At 39.0% G+C, this 17,720-nt stretch overlaps 1 protein-coding gene across 3 annotated transcripts in view; it reads left to right on the forward strand.

The window, feature by feature from the left end:
* The window catches only part of arhgap32b (Rho GTPase activating protein 32b), a 232,415-nt gene that overhangs the window by 84,862 nt on the left and 129,833 nt on the right, over positions 1–17,720 (forward strand). The window lies entirely within an intron of this gene.

The following is a 17,720-nucleotide window of genomic DNA, read 5'->3' on the forward strand; positions in this document are numbered from 1 at the left end:
GTTTGTAACACAATTCGATTTAATCTCGATACTACACTTAAGACAATTATTGCATATTTATCTAGATATACGTCTCAAAGGATGTTTTGCATGTTGATAACGAACAGTTACTAAAAAAAAAAAAAATGCAGGTGAAAACTAGATATTGACCGATATGAGTTTTTCCGGACTGATACCGATTATTAGTAATTAGAGGGGCCGATATTCATTTGCAATAAAAGCGTAAAAATTGGCGTATAAAGATTTAATAATGCAAACGCTGAACTTCATTGAAATGCCTAAAGCATGTTTCTTGAATCACACAAATAAAAAATAATAGCTCCAGAAGTGCCTGAATTTTCTACTCTCTTATGAAGTTGAATAAAAGGTTTAGGGCTGCAGCTATCGAATATTTTAGTAATCGAGTAATCGACTGAAAATTCTATCGATTTATCGAGTAATCGGATAAAGCATTTTTTTGGGGGGGTAAAGAGCAATTATAAATATACATGAGAAAAAAAGACATTTAACCCAATATTGAACCATTTTCAGTCAATGAGTGTCTTTATTTTCGATGTACATTGTTGAAAACAGCCAACAATTGCACCTCAGATGTGACTAGGAAAAAAAAATTCACTGCTTTCACTCAAAAAACTTCTAGATCTTATTAAATAAACATATTTCTTACCTAAAAATGCTGGATAACACACATCACTTGAGAGCAATGTGTTTTTCCCACGTGTTTCAATTGAATTTCCATTTGTGTCAAGCTATTTTTAAGTTCTAGTTAAGTTTTAAGATAGTCTAAACTGCAAGTACTGATAGGATTTTGAGTTTTTGCAGTGTTCAAAATAAATGTACAGTATGATACCTGCTGCATTGGAGCACATTAGGGACCAGTGGTACTTGGTGTTTTATTCAGCAATGACTACTGAGCTAAAACTGACAGTTAGCTTTATTATTAGAGATGTCCCAATCGATCGGCGTCCCGATCGATCACGTCCGTTCACGTTATTTTCTAAGTATCGGAATCGGCAAAAAAATATCGGCCATGCCTTTTTTTTAATATGTATATATTTTAATTAAATCGTTTTCTAATTGTATTTAACGTTACAGACATAATGTGTTACACTCATCCAGAGTCTTTAGTTTAGGCTTAATGTAGGGTTATCAAAAATATCCCGACAACGGCGGGATATTAATTTACTATAAAATGTGTCACATTAAAATATTTAACGCTATTAATATATGCGCTGTACGACCCTCTCACCCATTGTCGATCTCAATCTGTAATGACGCCGTTTTACCTATTTAGAGAGATAAAAGGCAGCGCAAAATGAGTAGATTGAATTATGGCAGCCATTGGAGCCTTTCTTCAATTGGCAAAAATTTTGCAATCCCTCTCCCTATGATTAGAAATATCATGGGAAGCAATGTGGTGAAGCAAGGTGGCAATTGCTCTTTGTAGTAACACCCTAAGTTATTTCCCAAAGCAGAGAAGATATATCCATTGGTAGCACGACGCACAGTCATGGTTTTACTTCCCATCATGGTTCCACTTCCCATCATGCATAGGGGCATGGCTGCAGTATCATTTACTGAAAGCTCAACAAATACACTAGATAGCAATATTTAGTCACAAAAGTCACAAGTCTTTCTATCCGTGGATCCCTCTCACAGAAAGAATGTTAATAATGTAAATGCCATCTTTATTCTCATAATAAACAAATACAGTACTTATGTACTGTATGTTGAATGTATATATTCGTCCGAGTTTTATTCATTTTTTTCTTAATGCATTGCCAAAATGTATATGATCGGGAAAAATTATCGGGAATGATTGGAATTGAATCGGGAGCAAAAAAAAGCAATCGGATCGGGAAATATCGGGATCGGCAGATACTCAAACTAAAACGATCGGATCGGGAGCAAAAAAACATGATCGGAACAACCCTATTTATTATGTTTTAATTTTACACCCTCATCACACTACGGTGCTGTGTTTTTACAGATTAAATAAAGCCTGTATGTAAGACGTTAGCCACGCATCGACAGTGGTCATAATCAATAGAAACCTAGCCCTCTGAAGGGCTAACGTTATGTGAGCGAGTTACAATAACGTTATATTTATTAGCTCTGAGAAGTCTACTGCTTAAAGATGGCGGCTGTTTACGAACGCTGCCCAGGCGCGGCTTAGTCTGTCAATTCGCATCTAGTTCTAAATGCATGCGATATCTATGAGACGCATCGGACACTACCTGATACCACACTAGCATCATGCGGGCGTAGTTTTTAGCAACGTCGGCGTAGTTTGTAGCGGCTGTCGGCTGCAGTAAGTTTTTTATTATTTTTTTTATTGCTTCTTCCTCTACCCTCAGCTCGTTGCCCGCATTAAAAGTAGTCCGGGCAAAACGTGATGCTTAGAGCTGGCAAAATTAAACGATTCCTCGAGGTGAATAAAATTACTCGGATCCATTTTTAAACTCGAGTTACTCGAGTTGCTCGAGTATTCGTTTCAGCTCTAAAAAGGTTATATAAATAGCTCTCCGGAAAAGAAGTGTTGTTCCCCAAAAAAATAATTAAAAAATATTTTTAAACAAGAATAACATAGAAAAATGCTTGTCTTTATCGAATGCTTCATTGAGTCCACTCAAATCCGCTCAATGCTAAGAACCGGCGCACACACGCAATGAGTTACCACAGCACACTTATGTTTAAGAAGCTAAACGATGATTGACAAATTTGGCGTCTTTGAAGGTAGCGCTGCCAAGCTTTTCGGGCAAGTTCAAAGCTTCAACGCTTGTCAGTCATCGTGAACTTTACAAAGCAAAACTCTCAGTGCACTGCTGACCAAGAAAAGCAGCAGCAGCTTAGGCTGTAGTAGCATGAAGCAAAAAAACATAAATGTGTAATTTTTAAAATTAAAAACCAGATCCTTTTCACCCGATTCCGATCCTCTGAAAAATGGCGCGATCCTTAGTCCCTATTCCTAGTTTTAAATGGAGTTTTTCATATCGGCCCATCGGTTTAAAAAAAAAAAAAAAAAAGGCTGATACCGATATATGTCAAATAGGCCTGAACGAAAATGGAAAAAACTATCATTGCAATTTTTGGGGGGTTTGCGATATATTGTGAAGCACACTTCAGACAGGGCTGCAAGTTTAACAATGATTACCACATTTATGCCTTTGATCGTAAATCTACCGAGGCTTCTCTGGCCAGATCAAAGCTACAAACCTGTCAATCATCGTTAACGTTAAGTACTAAACGCCAGCTGCACTGATGATCAAGAAAAACAGTTTGGTCGCACTGCTTAGCAAAAGAGAGGGTGAGAGGCTGTGGCGCTGTACAAGCATGAAGCAGAAAAACATTTGTTTGGCCATTTACGCTTTTATGGCGTTTTCCCCCACCGAATGGGATTCGAAAGAGAACACACTGGGTAACTCGGCTTGTGCTAACAGTTTATTGTTGGTTTTTTTATTGTTGATTTTTTTGGAGTTGCAAGCAGTAAGCACCAAGTAGGTTATAAACCTATAAATGCAAACAAAGAATGTGTATGTATGTATAAATACAAATAATAATAATGCTATGTTAATACAAATACATGCATATATATATATATATATATATATATAGATATAGATATATAGATATATATATATATATATATATATATATATATATATATATATATATATATATATATATAGATAGATATATATATGGCGGAAAACATTCAGGTGACTTGAAGTTCCGCTCTGAGACCCCCTATTTGGCCAACTTTCAAAATTGTCCAATATGCATGTGTGATACATCTTTGGAAAGCTTAAAATCTCAATTTTCTGAGGGAACAAAAATTTTGAACATGAGGGCATTTAAAAAAAAAAAAAAAAAGAAAGTTTAAACTGCAAAACCCTATCTGGAGGTGAGAGCACGCGAGAGCAGAATTACGGACGCCATGACTTTAATTATTTTCGCGTATTTAATATTATCACGTACTTACCTTTTTTCGATCCAAAAACTCCATGTAGCATGTATCACTGAGTGCCAAAACACAGCTGTGAATGGCCACAGCTGGATTTTTTGGGGATTTTATGGGTGAAACATGGTATATAACAAGGGTCGCGATTCAGAAATCGCAGACATCAAGGAGTAGTTGCGATTTTTTTACTTTTTCATATATTTACCCTTTTAAACGTTTTTTTTTTTGGGGGGATCGATTATTTATCATCTAGCATATCGGAGAAAATGCAACAGTAACAAAAAAAAAAAAATACAATTAAGCGATAGTTATAAGGTAGATATCCGCGACTTTTACATACGCCATTTTTTTCATTGTGACATAATTTGTTTAAAAGTTTAAAATATGTGAATGAATAATTATTTAGGTCTTTTTTTTTTTTTTTTAAACGAAATATGAGACATCAATTAATGATTCTAAGCTAAAAACGACAGACATTTTGAATAATAAATATAATTACCTTCGTTTTATGGCTGGTTTGAAACAAAAGCGTTTGTTCGACGTCTGTAAACGGGGGTTTTCAGCAAACGATCAAATTAAAAATAGTTCGGGGGCTTAATGAGCCATGAATCTGCTATGGCAGCATATAGACATTGTTCTATCAAACACAACAGTTATTTTGGCTTAAAATACAGCTGTTTCTTTTGAAGAGGAGTGCAATAGCAGAAACTGCTTTTTCAGTCTTGTCTGTGTTTTCTGCCATATATAAATAAAGAAATAATTGCGTGTTTAATATAAATCAATAAATAAAACATGTTGAAACAATAGAATTTTTAACTTTGTGGATTAAATATATATGTTGAATTTTTTTTTTTTTTTTTTAATAGCCTGGTCACCACCTGACACCTTGCTTGCTACCAGGTCACGTTGAATAAGGCGCTATTGGAACAGAAAAGTTAGCATGGTGCAAAAATGAATCAGCAATTTTTTAATTTACATACACAGCGAAATTTTTCAAAATTCAATTTGAGGTAAAAAATAAAGATGATTATGATAGTTTATAAAAGTGCCCAGCGAGGAAAAGTTCTGCACATTTTGACCGTGGAAAACGTATAGCTTGCATTCTAGCCATATTGTTTGTTGTTGCCGTTGAGCTGCCGCCGTGCAGAGCACTGTATTTGAGTGTTGTGAAAAGTGGGTGTTAAACTAAGGCTCATTGGAACTTTTAGTTTTCAAATGTGTTTGTCATTGCGCTGTCTAACCGCAGGGATTTGCATTTTAATACACGGGCACGTTTATTTCCAATACAAAAACTCCAACACACATTGTAGGTGAAATAGAAAGCTGTCTTTGTAGTAGCCTAGTAGTAGTACGTAAACTATCCAGACTGCGTGCATACTGTGACTGTGCACGCCTTGTATGGAGAAAAAGCGCGAATATGACAGACCGAAACGGCTGTTTTTGGATAGGGAAAAACAAAACAGCACCCCCTGCTGTGAATGACTTCCAGAGCCCCTGCTCGCAACACGAACATTTCCTAAATAGAGACGCATGTTAAATGTAAGTGCACTAATCCGTTCCAAGCACTACTGACACGCCACATTACCGTATTTTTCGGACTATAAGTCGCGTTTTTTTTCATATTTTGGCTGGGGGTGCGACTTATACTCAGGAGCGACTTATGTGTGGAATTACTAACACATTATGATATAATTTCACATGTTATTTTGGTGTTTTGCAGTGACACTGATGGTTTTGTAAAGTTTTTAGCATGTTCTTATGATATAGTTATCTGAATAACTCTTTATAGCTATGGCCACGTTCGCGTTCTGCCTTTGGCAGTGTATGTTCAATTGTATTATTGACTTTTTTATCTTGAAATGGATGCATTTAGTTTGTGGCGCTTTCACGCCCACGTGAGGGCGCACTTGCACTTGTTTACGTGAAGAAGAGTGCTCACACGCCAGAAGAAGACGTACAGCTACGTAGTTCTGAGTGAGTGAGTGAGTGGGCGAGCTAGCGAGAGAGAAAAGACGGCTGCGAACCTACTTTCATTGTTTATGCTTTTAAATGATCTCTACAGAGGCAACGCCTGCGTGTATCATCTTTTCTGTTGTTGTTGTGTGTTTTCCACCCGCGATCGGACACTTAGAGCCAGTTGTGTGGTTGTTTGAACGATGTGCTAATGATAGCGAACGCATGCTAACCTGTTACTTATTACTGTAATAGTACCTAATTATCATTTATTTACGTTGATGCGAACCTGTTTGCTATCGAGGACCAAATTGATTCAGCAAATTATACAGACGTCCAGCATTGTCTTTTGGGAGTTCGCTGGATCGCCAGGACCGAGCCGTAGCGTAGGACAGTATATTCACATTTCGTTGTTCATGCACTGTACACTGTACATTTATTTAGCATGTTGTTCTCTATTGTATTTTTATATTAAATTGCCTTTCAAGATGACATGTCTGTTCTATGTGTTGGATTTTATCAAGTAAATTTCCCCCAAAAATTCGACTTATACTCCGGTGCGACTTGTATATGTTTTTTTTCTCTTCGTTGGGCATTTTATGGCTGGATCGACTTATACTCAGGTGCGACTTGTAGTCCGAAAAATACGGTAAATTTTATAATAATATATATCATACCGTTCGAGTGAGGCAATGTTCTCTTTCACCATATCGATAATGCCTATCACCTACCTCACTCTTCGTGACACAAAAATGCGAGCAGACCTATGCTCTAATGTGCTGCTAATTCATACCAAGCCATGTCGTGACAATGTCTATTTCTCTCGCTCTCTCACACTGTCACACTCTCTCGCAATAAACATAACACAGACGTCATATCAGCTAAGTAGAAACCAAATGCTGTACTGTTTTGGTGAAGAACTAGGGTGAACACCCACATTTTGTTGGATATTTTAAGATGCATGTAAATGTTTTTTTCGCCTGCAAATCTTCAGACGTTTTATTATTTAGTGCTTCTGTTTACCTGGTTTTACACACTGATTTGATAGATGCAAAAGGCTCACCAATTGTTTTGCCATAAATTCTTGACGTGAACGTTGGATAGCCATCCTTCCTAGAATCCTCACTTCTTCTGATATGATCACCAGTAGGTGTCAGCAGTCAGCCAATTTGATAATATTGCCCTTTTGAAGTGATGAAACTTTGTTGCCCTAATTTGGGTTACTTGTTTGACAAAAATTCTATTTTAATGTGTTCATGACTCATAGAAGAGGATAGAGTAGATTAGAATAGAATAGACTTTACTTGGCATTATACATAGTACAAGGAGATTAAAAGTAGCAACTCCCTTACAGTGCATCGCAAAATGAATTAATGAAGAAATGTTCTTATTTCAAGAATAGATATTGTTCTGAACATTATTTGAAAGCATTTTTTCTTGATTTAGGTAAGAAAATGACCATTTTTTAGATGGGTATAGTATGGGTTTAATAAGAACAAAAGTAATATTTACTAAAAGTGGGAAAAATCTGACGCATTGATCTGTTAACTAGTCTTTAACGCTAAAAAAAAAGATTTGACTAGATTTAAAGAAAAATAATCTGATTAAAACATAAATTTGCTGTTTTTATTTATTTATTTGTTTTCATTTTAATGCACTGGTGTCGAGTCATTGGCTTTCGACTTGGGTATTGTCGTTAACTTGTTCATACCGCAGGGCCTAATGCACAATTCCGATTTTTTTGTCATATCTGATTTTTGGGGCGTGCCGATTCAGACTGCCGTTGTCCATTGAGCCCATTCAAGTGTTCAGCATGCACACTAATTTGCAGTCTGACACGTACTGAGCAAACCGAGCCGCATGCGCAGAAGTATCAAAACAAATGACTACACATGCTGGCTCTTCCTCATTCTAGGGTGACATATTTTGATTTTCAAAAATCGGACTCAAACTGTGCGTGCGTGCATGACGCACACACATACGGTCAGTTTGTCCCAACTCTCGGCTGTTTAAGCAATATTGAAAAATTGCTTATTTGGTGCACACAGAGAAAACAGAGCATAGTAGTAGTAATATCTTCATTTATTTTGCTTGCAATGAAAAAGTACAAAAGAGAATGAAAAAAAAAATCATTATCATTTTACACAAAACAAAACAAAAAAATGGGCAGGACAAAAGTATTGGCACCCTCAGCCTAATACTTGGTAGCACAACCTTTACACAAAATAACTGCGACCAACTGCTTCCGGTATCCATCAATGAGATTCTTACAATGCACTGCTGAAATTTTAGACGATTCTTCTTTGGCCAACTGCTCCAGGTCTCTGAGATTTGAAGGGTGCCTGCCACTGCCTTCTCCAAACTGCCAATTTCATTGCTGGCCACTTTAGAAGTCTCCAGTGCTTTCTATCAAACCATTTTGTAGTGCTTTTTGAAGTGTGTTTTGGGTCATTGCCCTGCTGGAAGACCCATGACCTCTGAGGGAGACACAGCTTTCTCACATTGGGCCCTACATTATGCTGCAAAATTTGTTGGTAGTCTTCAGACTTCATAATGCCGTGCACACGGTCAAGCAGTCCAGTGCCAGAGTCAGCAAAGCAACCCCAAAACATCAGGGAACCTCCTTTGACTGTGGGGACTGTGTTCTTTTTTTTGAAGGCCTCGTTTTTTTCCTGTAAACTCTATGTTGATGCCTTTACCCAAAAAGCTCTACTTTTGTCTCATCTGACTAGAGAACGTTCTTCCAAAACGTTTAACGGATAGTATGGGTTTACACTGTTGTACCCTCGGACAGCAGGACAGCTTGAACTTGTTTGGATGTTAGTCGAGGTTCATTATCCACCACCCGCACAATCTTTAATTGAAATCCCTCGTCAATTTTTCCTTTCTGTCCACATCTACGGATGTTAGCCACAGTTCCATGGGTTTTACACTTATTGATGACACAGCGCACGGTAGACACTGGAACATTCAAGTCTTTGGAGATGGACTTGTAGCCTTTATATTGTCTACGCTTCCTGACAATTTTGCTTCTCAATTTCTCAGTTCTTTGGTCTTCTTTCTTTTCTCCATGCACAATGTGGTACACACAAGGACACAGGACAGAGGTTGAGTCAACTGTAATCCATTTTAACTGGCTTCAAGTGTGATTTAGTAATTGCCACCACCTGTTATGTGCCACAGGTAAGTAACAGGTGCTGTTAATTACACAAATTAGAAAAGCATCACATGATTTTTCAAAGGGTGCCAATACCTTTTTCTGGGCCATTTTTTGTTTTTTTGTATAAAATGAAAATGATTTAATTTTTTTCCCCATTCTCGTTTTTTTTTTCATTGCAAGCAAAATAAATGAAGATATTACGACGAAAGCATTTGTAATTGCGAGAGGCGGACGACACTCCAGGGAAACACAGGTCTCGACGGGAGCATGTACTTCGTTCCCGTGACAAAAGAAAAGTTTCTGAGCAGGGGACCTAGACAGTGAATACACAAGGAGCGCAAGAAGCAACAGACAGCGAAACCAGACGAGTTGATCGGGCGACGAGGTGGGGCATCCACTGGCTATTATAGGTTGCTGATGAAGACTGCATGCACCTGTGGCCGCTCCACCCGTCTGATGTCCAACCTGCAATTAGAAGCAAACATGCACACCTGCCTAAGATGTGCCAGGTCTCAGGAGGATGGGGCAGGGCCCTAACAGGAAATACTAGTGCAGGGGACAGCAGGAAGGTGAGAGAGGTACGGCTGCATCTGAGTCGAAGTAACCTAGTTTTAACACTGGAAGTACCTGGGTTTTTTTTGGCTATAAAGAAAGACCAGAAGGGCGTCAAATGATCCTGATACCAAACTGACTTCTTAGCTTTGTCAAACAATAGACCACTCAAACAAGCAACCAAGCAGACAATCCCCCCCTACACTTTCCTGTGGAGTCACTGCCTAGGTGTGAAGAGGGTGTTTCACTCTGGATAGCTGCAATTAGCATCTTGAATATTTGCAAATCCAGGGCTCCCTTGGCTTTGTCAAACACGGAGGAACACGGAGATGGCCAGTCTCCACAATATGACAATATGATTGACATGGCAGGACTGAATGCATATGTGTTGTGTCAGGCATGCACCGGAAGGCAAGAGAGACAGGTGGACTTCTTGGTGGGTCTTGCAAAGGAATTGGCCCACTCTAATGTGGGGGCAGAAGGAAAAAATGCTTCGGCAACAACCTCCAACACTTAGCCCCGGGGAAAGGGCGAAGTGTCATATGCCACCACATAAAAATGTTTTGTTTTGTTTTTTTATTACACCATCCCTTTTATATAGTTTATTTTGTTGTCATTTTCACATACGTTTCTTTATTGAATAATAAGCTTTTTTTGTGCAAAAAAAATGACTTGTGTTGTGCATCATCAGCCATCCATCATCGGCAATTTGACAATTGTAGCTCCATATATACAAGGAACAGTGTAACTAAATATTCAGAGAGATTGAGACTGCTGTTTTTTCTCAATGCTGTAATGTCAGACAGTCCTACGCAACAAATCCCCATTGTCAGCGAGATGCTTTGCCCTCATGCGGATAAAGACACTGCTATGAAAAATAGAAAATAAAAACAGAGACACTGAGAGCTGCTGAAGAGGTTCGTGTGTGTCCTTCTTCAATTCCTGCCAGGATATTGGCTTTGTGTTCAGCTAAACAGGCTCAAGTGTCACACTGAGTAAGTATAAACACCGAGAGATTATTTTATAACTAAATATACTGGACAGAATGTAATTTTGGAACATTTTTAGTTTGTGCTGTGCAGTGAGTTTTTTTCCAATATAAAAAAAGTGCCGTGACTCAGAAAAGGTTGAAAAACACTGCATTAGACAACCATACTGAGCAGTTACCAAACACTAAAACATACTGTAAAAAGGTTGCCTGCCTGAGCAGTCCACTGTCCGACAATGCCAAGGCAGCCCTGCCCTGCAAACACACAAGATGCTAATTGGAGCTATCCAACCCTGTGGTTTTGCGAGTGTGAATAGTATAAAAGTGAGTTGTATTAACTGATACACCCTTGGTAGTTCTATCGGCCGGTCGGATTAAAAAAACAGGCTGATACCGATATAAGTCAAATATCTGTGCCGATAGTTGGACCGGCCGATGATCGGTCTATCTCTAGTTACTACCCACCTCTGACCATAGGATACACGCTGATATATAATGTTGAGGGCACTGAAATAATCTGAATCTGTAATAACCTTGAAAAATTGAATGGTTCACGCTGTAGCATGTGATTCAGCTGAAAAGGCTCTTGTGGAAGGTTGCTGCTTGGGAACACATGTCAACTAGTATGTTTACACATACCAGTGAAAAACGATTTGAATAACAGATGTGAACAAGTGCCTTGCTCACCTCAATAGGACTTCACAATTATTGCAGTAGTATTTTATTTTTAATGCGTGCAGTCAGCTGTCTAATTAAAACTGACACCTTGGGCAGCCTATTCTGTAGAACAGCTCACCGTTTAAGAATGGATGCCTGGTTTATGTATTAGTTGCATAGGTTCCGACGTGATCAATTTCTGTCTGTGCACTTCATTTTCTGTGTGCTTTTACTACCCATCCATCTTTCTATCGATCTTCCCCTCCATCAATTTGCCTGTCTGCCTGTATGGCTGAGCACCATGACACAATATGCTCCGACGGCTCACTCACCTCTTTCACACAAAAGCCCGAGAGTGACGCAAAGAAATGAATTCCCTTCCGTTAGTGAGATCCAATCCATCAACTGTGCAGTGATGCACAGAGGCTAGCACACAAACAGGGCCTTGAAAATTACAAACACAAGTTTAACCCACAGGTCAAACAGACTCTGATTGGATTTAACTCTTGATTGTTGAGTCTGTTCGTCTAGACAACGCACATGCTGCCCTATTGCCAGTGAAATAGGATGTAAAACCCATGTCACATGTTCTCACACAAGGGATGTGTGGATTTCTTGCTGCGGATGATGTAACTGTTTAGACCCACACTGCCCTGGTTTGATGAAACAAAAGAGCAGTTGGAGTGCACTCATTGTCTCTCTTGCACATGTGCCTCAAACATTCAGTCGATTCACCCTTCCCCTTCACTGTGTGTGCTTTTGAATTTGCTCGGGCAATTGGAAAATATTGTGGATGGATCAAGTGAAAATTGCAGGGCTGCAACTAACGATAATTTTTATAATGGACTAATCGGATTATTAAACGATTAATTGGATGATTAATTAAACGATTAATAAGATGAATATCACTTTTTTAAATTACGTTCACAATTTAACTTAGTTGTTTTAGGCATGTTATAAGTAACAATGAAGACAAAATGGATATTTTCTTCAAGAATAATATTTTAATAGTTTCCTGACTTAACTGCAGTCTACAACTGTACTGTTTTAGGTATATAAAAGTTGTTTTTTTATTCAAATAAAAAAGTGCTGCTGATTGACGTTTTTTTTTCTTGTAGGGAAAGCTCTGATATAAATTGTGTCAAAGACTAATTTCTTTAAAGAAACTACACAACAAAATCAAATAATGAGGCGGAATGTAATGAATGAGTTTCATTTATTACAGTTGTTCATAAAAACAATCCAAATCCAATTTCAAAGCACACTCTCTGATATGATAATTTACAATTTTGAAGCTTTGTGTTGAAAGCAGACTTTAAACAGGAACCTCTGACTTGGGACTTGTAGGCTCTAATACTGTAATCCACAATTATTCTCTTTTACTAATTAGAAACACATAAAATATTGCCAAAATTGGCCCGTTCTTGGTGAACAAACCGGCTGACATGGGAGCGGGGTGCTGCTCGTGGCCAAGCCGAGGAAAGCGCATTCTCGGCGGGCACGCCAATATGACTGACCGGGCTGGATCGGCCGGCCAAAACGGCTGACGTTAGAGCAGGGTCATGTTCGTGGCCAAGCTGAGGAAAGCGCTTTCTCAGCGAGCACGTGAATATGACCGAGCGGGGGTGGCGGGGTGCTGCTCGTTGCCAAGTCAAGGAAAGCGCGTTATCGGGGGGCACACGAATATGACCGACCGGGCTGGATCGGCCAGCTAAAACGGCTGGCGTCGGAGCGGGGTGCTGCTCGTGGCCAAGCCGAGAAAAGCGCATTCTCGGCGGGCACGCTTTTATCGGCCAGCCACCATGGTGTGGGACAAGCCGCTGGTCGTCGGCCGTGTGGCCTTCTCGGTGGACAGGGAGTATTTTCGGTTTACCCGCAAAATGCAAGCCACCTTCTCATTAAAACGCGTGCCATGATCCTAGTACAGTGGCACCTCGACATACAATTGCTTCGACACACGATCTTTTCGACATCTGACGTAAAATTTGACTCGTCATTTGTTTCTACATCCGACGACATGCTCGAAATACGACGACATGACATCACTGCAAACAAACGCAGGGCGGATTTTCTAGTGTGAGAAATCAACACAGGTTTCAAAAAAGTGGGTACAGTTGGTGAAACAAGGAAAAAAGTGATGCTTACCTTTGAAATGAAGATGCAAATTATAGAAAAATATGAGCTTGGGTGCGCATCCGTGAACTGGCTCAACAATACAGCTCCAAGGTCCTCTTCCGACCACCGTTCGCCAGTCTTTATAAGTTAAAGCGACAATTATTGTTGTGGTAACATCGCCAAAGAAATCGGCGGCTTCGTCACGTTTTTATCATTTATTTAAGAATTCTAACACAAACCCCATAGTCCGCCGCAGTTGACTGTGCTCTCAAGAAAATGAAAGTAATATCTCTAAAGCACCGACCTATCTCACTGTGACGTCAGCCTCGCGATGCGTTCAGTTACAGCAAAAAGTGTCTGACAAAAGCCTGCAGCACTGAATCCGCAGTCTTTCTGCATACTGTATTATTGGCTATATACTGAAGATGTTTATCCCGCTGACGTCACATTCGCATTCTTCGTAAATCCAGGAAATCACTCATTTTCATGGCGCGGGATTTAAAAAATTGAATAAATACGTATATCAACTGCTCTTTCACACACATCCAAGCGGTCCAATTCCTTCAGGAGCATAAAATAGTGCGTGAAATATGAAATAAACATGCTTTTTGCTGTCATAGGCACTTGAAAGCAGATTGTTGATCTGTTCACCACATTAGTCACGTAGCATTTTTAAACCACCCTTATTTGATATTTCTGCGTTTAAGTATTTTCTAAAGGCATCTTAACCCTTTAAGGTCTGGGCCTATTTTGTCTGATTTTGCATGCCTTTGAAGTTGCCTTTATATTTCAAAGACAGAATTGTTTACGATGGCCTGGTTTGGTCCCTTTTTTTGTGACACCTTGAACTTCATGTCCAAACTGTTGTTTCCTTCACTGACCAATTATAAATCATAATTTTGGGCCCAAAAAGACCAAAAATTCCAAAATCGTTTTGTCAAAATTTTTAATATTGATGTCCAATTGACAACCAAACATGCGTAACGAACCGTTTTGAAACTTTGTAATATTTATTCAACATGTTAGGATGAACATTCAACCAAAAAAATTTAGAATAAATAGTCTTTTATTTGACAATTCAACATAAACAACACGTATAGCCATAGGCGTTTTTTGCATTTATACATGCTCTAGTGTCTAGTCAAAACAGGTTATATACAGCAGACCAAACAGTGAAGAACAGTGAAAAAATATACCATCTAACACAAAAAGTGTTTAGAGGCCATCTCTTTATGAGTTTAGGTATTGCGGCCCATCACCTGATGAAAACTATGTACACACAATCAAGCTTCTTGAACACACATTTATATACACAAATTGAGAAGACTGATTGTGGGGAAAAAATATATATATATAACATTGGGGAAAAAAGTATTTTCAAAAATATTTACAATAAACAAGTTAAATTTTTTTCAGGCATGCCACTCCGAAAAGCAGTTTCGTCCTGGAATTAGACACAGGGCTACATCACAGTCCACACTTCCATGGGGTGTCGGTCCTCTTTCCACCCTTCCATTTTCATTTCACTTTACTTTCATTGTCACTATAAATGTACATGAAACAAAAGTCAGTATTTATGAAAATAATAAAGTATAAAATAAAAATATATACAGCAATAAATAATAATGGAAATCTATATGTATGACAATAGAAAGAATACCGTAGCTGAATATGTGCTACATCCCTAATCTTCATATAGAAAGAAGACCACAAATTATACTTTGATCTGATATGCACATTTTATTATTACATACACAAACACGCACTTATATTGCATCAAAATTAACTTTGTCTTGCAATATCAAAAGAAACTTTTACAGCATTAAAAAAAAAAAAAAGTGAGTTGGCTTACCTCTGCTCGTCGATGGCGTCACCCACGTGTTCAAATCCGTCACTATCTTCACTCGAGGACTCTTCCGAAGAAGACGATGATGACGAATTTGGACCACCCTCTTCCTCAAGTTGATCAAAAAGCACAATTGCTTGCGCTAAATTTAGTTTTCCGTTCATCCTCAAAGTCACACAAAGTCGCTCGCCCGCTTGCTTGATTCAAACGGCCGTCGCTCGCCCGTCGCTGCGTCAGAACACTCCTGCCTCTCGTTCGGTGGAACCTCGCACGGCAGTTATATTTATAAAAAAAAAAACGCATTTCGTGCTTCCACTGTGACTTCGAAAGGGTTCGTTTGATTTGTGTTTTTTTCATGGAGCTTCCGTTTTGAAAAAGGACAAGAAATTATGGAAATATAGACATAAACAAATGATCCATGCAGCGTTTTAATGTTTTTTTGAGAGGACAATAAAACTATAAAACTTAAATGACAATATCTCACGTTTTAGTTGGTCGATTGACTTCAAATAACAACGAGAGTAAACCGCAACTTCCGCACTTTAAAACGAGACCAACCAACGGCATGTGGGTGACGTAATTAAAACGCGAGGGTGCTTCAAAGACGACGTGCGCTGAGGACGCGCCGGCGCGTCCTTCGACTCTCAAGGGTTAAGTATGTTTGGTCTGTATGCATCTAAACAAAACAAGCTGAAAGCGCACTGTAGTACTTTGGGTGTCAAATTCACCTCTTGTAGGACATTTTGGCAGAACACCGTTCCCCCCAGCCCTCCCTACTGTTGTTCCGTCTCATCCCGTCTTTCCTGTTCATTTTGCTTTTGCTGCTTGTTTTGTGAAATATCGACAGTGTTGTCATGCTCATTAATATTCTTCTCGGGTTCAAATTGAATGAGTTGAAAAGATGACATGTTTATGTCGCTTGTCATACTCTGGAAGCCTGGCAGCGTAACCATGTGACGTCACCGCCCTGCGACGTCAACAACAATGGCGACATACTAGTTAAACTAAGGGGCCTTTTACACAGAGAAGACGAAAAATTTCATGTTTGCATTTATATGGTTCCGTCTCCATTCGAACAATGTCGCAATTCCGCATGAAAACGGTGTAGTATTCATGCCATGCCCTATAGGGCAGTGCAGATTTCCAAGGCAACAGCGAATGATGCACTTTGACCTCCTCAGCCCAGAAGACAAACGCCTGCCCACTCCAAGCAATGGCATTTTCTTTTGTTCAAAACGACACAAAAATGGAAACATTCAACATATTTAAATTAAAAATATTATAAAAAACAGTAAATTAAAGCCGACGTTCCACCATATTTGCTGATTTTAATGTTTAGTTGCACAGCTGCGCACGCCCAATGTGACGTGTACGAGTGCTGACGTTATTGGCGCGGTCCCGTGCCGCGGGAGCTTTTGATATGTATGCAGAGCAAGGCCCACTTCAAGCCCCCGCAATCGAATTCTTCCACTTTGGAGGCAGGATTCCAAGGTTTGCATCTTTGCCCTCCGTCTTCGCCGACACCATAAGAACGCGAGGCTACTCCGCAACACAGTCATTGCTTCTTCGTGTCGCAGAGTCGCCATGTAAACTGCCCTTAATTTTACAAATTGTATAAAAATGAAAACACAAAGAGGGGTTTCAATATTAAATTATTTTAACTCATAATAACATTTACCTTTTAAGTACTACAAGTCTTTCTATCCGTGGTTACCTTTAAGCAGTTATAGGAATAGGTTTATGTGTGTGGTTTGTTCATAAAAAAAGAGACAACTTTACTATCAAACACTCTCAAGTGCTAACATGCTTTCCAAAACACAATGCAAACAGACACTTAAGACACTGATGAGCATAATCGCTAACTAGCTTAGTGCTCCGTGCTAAGTAGTAATGTCTCACCAACAAATAATATATAGACAATACAATTGGCTTGATTTACCCCCCTCTGATGGAGAAGTAAAAGTGAAAAGTATGGCTTGGTAAAAATACTCTTAGAAGTACATTTTTCTCAAAAAGTTACTCAATTAAATGTAATGTGTTACTAACCATCTCTGCTTACACTGTCTATACTTTGTGATCGGCACCGCAGCAAAAATACTAAATTACAGCGCGGGCACAGACAACAATTCACAAATTCTGATAATTAACCTAAGGCAAAGGTTTTTGGCCTGTGGGAGGAAAACTGTACCCAAACATCCCTTGGGAGAACAGGCTGATATTTTGGTTAACAGGCTAAAGCATTTGCCGAGCAGTATCAGATATTAAAACAAAATGTATTGAATAGTGTTTATGTCCATGCTCCAAACATCTGTCTGTGTGTAGGCTATGTTTAGCCGTTGTCCTATCACCATGTTCTTCCCAGGGTATGCCTACTCCACTTACACGCAGCTAGTCAGCAAGAAACAACACCAGTGCATTCACACATTCTAGCAATTGAATTTGCAGGCGCAATACCACTTAAACTGATCTAATTTCTTTTCCTGTACTC

The sequence above is a fragment of the Corythoichthys intestinalis genome, chromosome 18, assembly GCF_030265065.1.
Source record: "Corythoichthys intestinalis isolate RoL2023-P3 chromosome 18, ASM3026506v1, whole genome shotgun sequence".
Taxonomy (NCBI): domain Eukaryota; kingdom Metazoa; phylum Chordata; class Actinopteri; order Syngnathiformes; family Syngnathidae; genus Corythoichthys; species Corythoichthys intestinalis.